This window comes from Ixodes scapularis, unplaced genomic scaffold (genome assembly GCF_016920785.2).
Source record: "Ixodes scapularis isolate PalLabHiFi unplaced genomic scaffold, ASM1692078v2 PGA_scaffold9__187_contigs__length_104089568, whole genome shotgun sequence".
Taxonomy (NCBI): Eukaryota; Metazoa; Arthropoda; class Arachnida; order Ixodida; family Ixodidae; genus Ixodes; species Ixodes scapularis.
Window position 1 is genome coordinate 44,608,329 of NW_024609884.1, and position 2,992 is coordinate 44,611,320.

General features: G+C 47.5%; 1 non-coding gene across 1 annotated transcript; it reads right to left on the reverse strand.

Annotated features, from left to right (window-relative positions):
- Nucleotides 1-1,580: 1,580 nt before the first annotated feature.
- Trnap-ggg lies at nt 1,581-1,653 on the reverse strand. Its single transcript has one exon. It is a non-coding gene; the product is annotated as a tRNA-Pro (tRNA).
- Between the last annotated feature and the right edge of the window lie 1,339 nt (nt 1,654-2,992).

Consider the following 2,992-nt stretch of genomic DNA (forward strand, 5'->3'; position numbering starts at 1 on the left):
ACCAACTACCTAACTGTATTGTGTTGCGCAAACTCGTAGGTCGAAATAGTGTGCGATAGATAAGCTACTGCGAGTTTCAAAACATTTATGGTGTTAGCGATTGTAGGTAACTCGTTTACGGGGTTAGGTTACGCACTTCTGTTTTTCTTTCTTCTGGGTAGTCACCTGTTATCAGAGAAGGTGGAAAAACAAAACTAAATCGGGGCATTCCTTTTTGCCTTCCACAATCGCTCCGCAACATTGCCCTCGTCAACGTGTGTCCTAGAAAGGTTATAAAAGAATATACCCGTCTTTGAAGATATTGGAAGAATGTAGGCGAACTGCTGGAAGTCCAACATATAAAGCCAGAAACATATTGATTTATGGCGAATTCCACCGGTCGTTATGGAGCGCGCCGGGATCAGTAGACCAGATCAGAGATTGAGCACGTGATCCGAACGGAGTCGCTCCACCTCCAGATCCCCACTGAAACATGAGCACTTTTCCGGAATCGGTGGATGCCTTCCCGTCATTCACCTTCCCGGGAGTCCTCTTCCCGGGAATCCCCTTCCCGCGGTCCCGGATCTCGAAGCACATGTTTTCGGAGTCATGGCGCTAACAACACTTGCTCAACGCACCAGCGAAGTTAATCATGGTGTAAAAGGTGCGTGTCGATAAGCGATGTGCATCAGCGTAGTCCACTTGCCTCTTCATCGGAATACTCGTGAACGGTGTCCAAGTACGTACGGCTCGAGTTCCGACCCCTTCTGCGGAGGTCCGAAAAGGCAGTCGAATTCGTGCGGGACATAAAGGCAATCCCAGTTGTCGCTGCTACTCGAGTCGCTGCTGCTGGAGGGGCTGGTAGAGCAACTTGACGACGAACTGTCATCAAGCAGCAGTAAATCGGGCGGCACTTCGCGTGCGGGCATTACGAATTCTTCCGAGGCGAGATGCGAGATGATCGACGAGAAACGAAGTCACGCGTGCGCACCGAGGGCTGGCCAGGCTGGTTTCTGGTCAAATCCGCCGAAATTGGCGGAGCGACTTTTCTCGGATCCGGATCAAGATCTGGGGTGGGAACTGATCCAAAAGGATGAGTGGAACACGCTCGCCTCGATTCTGATCGCCCAGTGAAATTGGCGCGCTCCAGAAATGTCGATCCCGGCGCGCTCCGAAACGACAAGTGGAATTCGCCATCAGAGATAGAGAGAGGGAAAGGAAAAAAAAGAAGATACGCACAAACACAACAACTAGCATTTTTTTTTGTACCTCCGTGTTTGCCTATATACGTATTCGTACAGGCTTGCAGAATTAGGAATGATAGCTGCGTTTTTTCTAAATACAAATAGCCAGGGTATAAATTCTCGACTGAAACTAGCTTGACTGTGGAATATGATGGGAATTAATTCATAAAATAAAAGCAAATATCACTCAACGTCCATATCAAAAGGAACGCAAAAAAAAAAAAAAAACATTCCGGCGATGAGTATGAACATTAGCTCACGTAACAATAGTAATCCCTGGAGCAGTGGAACAAGGAGGACAAAGGACAAACAAATCTCTAAAAACAGCTATGTGACTGGTGCACGACTAAAAAAATCCGCCTGGTCCTGGTATCGAACCAGGGACTTCAACATTCCCAGTGGAGCGCTCTACCAACTGAGCTAACCAGGAACTAGACGCGAGTAGAGCAGACGGGTTTCAACATCTGCCACCAGAATAATACCAACAAGGGTGAACGGCCTGCATTTTAAGGTTCATATGGGCTTGAATTTTATTAATTCAAGCCCATATGAGCTATGAATTCATGTATACCGACAGGAGTGAAATGATCTACTACAGTAGAGAATCTCGCTATTTACCAAAACGAGTACAGCAGTGCGAGCTGGCTACTTTGGCGAGCGATGAGATGCACGGGCCAAATGCACTGACAGCGAGGTGATGGAGGCCAGAGGATCATTGATTTATTTTAGAAAGAGCTCCTATTCGTGTTTCCTAGCATGCGCGTCAAGCACTCACTCGACAGCTTTATACTTTGTCCGCCACGAGCATTGTGATTTTTGTTTTAACAGTGGTGAATCAGCATGAAACCTTCACTAAACATAATTACATTTTGGACGCTCGATGCCTCTTGCTTAAATATAGAGTGCGGATACTTAGTTTCATATTGAATGAAAGAGAGGCAGAATAATTAAACCGGAGCTCCAGGTGTCGTGCGTTTGATGTTGAGGGCGTAAGAGATGGTGCGACCGACTTCGTGCTTAGGTGAAAAAGTTATGCTTATTCTCGTGCCGCCGGGCTGGTGTTGCCTACTTCTTTCAAAATCTGGACAAAGGTCCTGGCTATCGTCTCGACAGTGATGTCAGCCAGGTGAGTAGATTCAAATCACCTGGCATAGCGATCGACGAAAGTCAGGATGCACGCCAAGTGTGGGCACGATGGCCAGGGGCCCACGAGATCGAAATGAGCATGGTCGAACCGTGCACCATGGGCACGGAATGGCATCAGGGGCGTGACGGTGTGTCGGCTCACCTTAGAACGCTGACATTGAAGGAAGCTCCTGGCTGCCTTCAATGTCAGCGAGCCCGACGACACGAGACTAAACAAAACGTTTTCACCGAAGCTCGGAGTCGGTCGCACCATATCTTGTTCTCAGCAACAAACCCGCTACCCCAGGCTGTGAGTGTGATTTCTGTGCAAGCCAGAGCGCTCACTACAAGCAACGTTTAAAGCAGGGGTCGGCAACCCGTGGTCACTCATGGACCACATTTTTTACCTCAAATGGGGTTAGACAGGAACAAGAAGTACTTCCAGTAGGCATTGTTCATCATTACCCGGGCAGATAACGCCTTCACTTTGTTTTTTGTATTTTCTTCACTCCCCCCCCCCCCCTCCAAAAAAAAAAAAAAAAAAAAAAAAAATCGGGGTTGCGAAATTGTACTGGAGGTGTTACATTCTCTAGATAAATATTATAACTTTTTTTTTCTAGTTTACATAGCCGAAGGCACTTCGC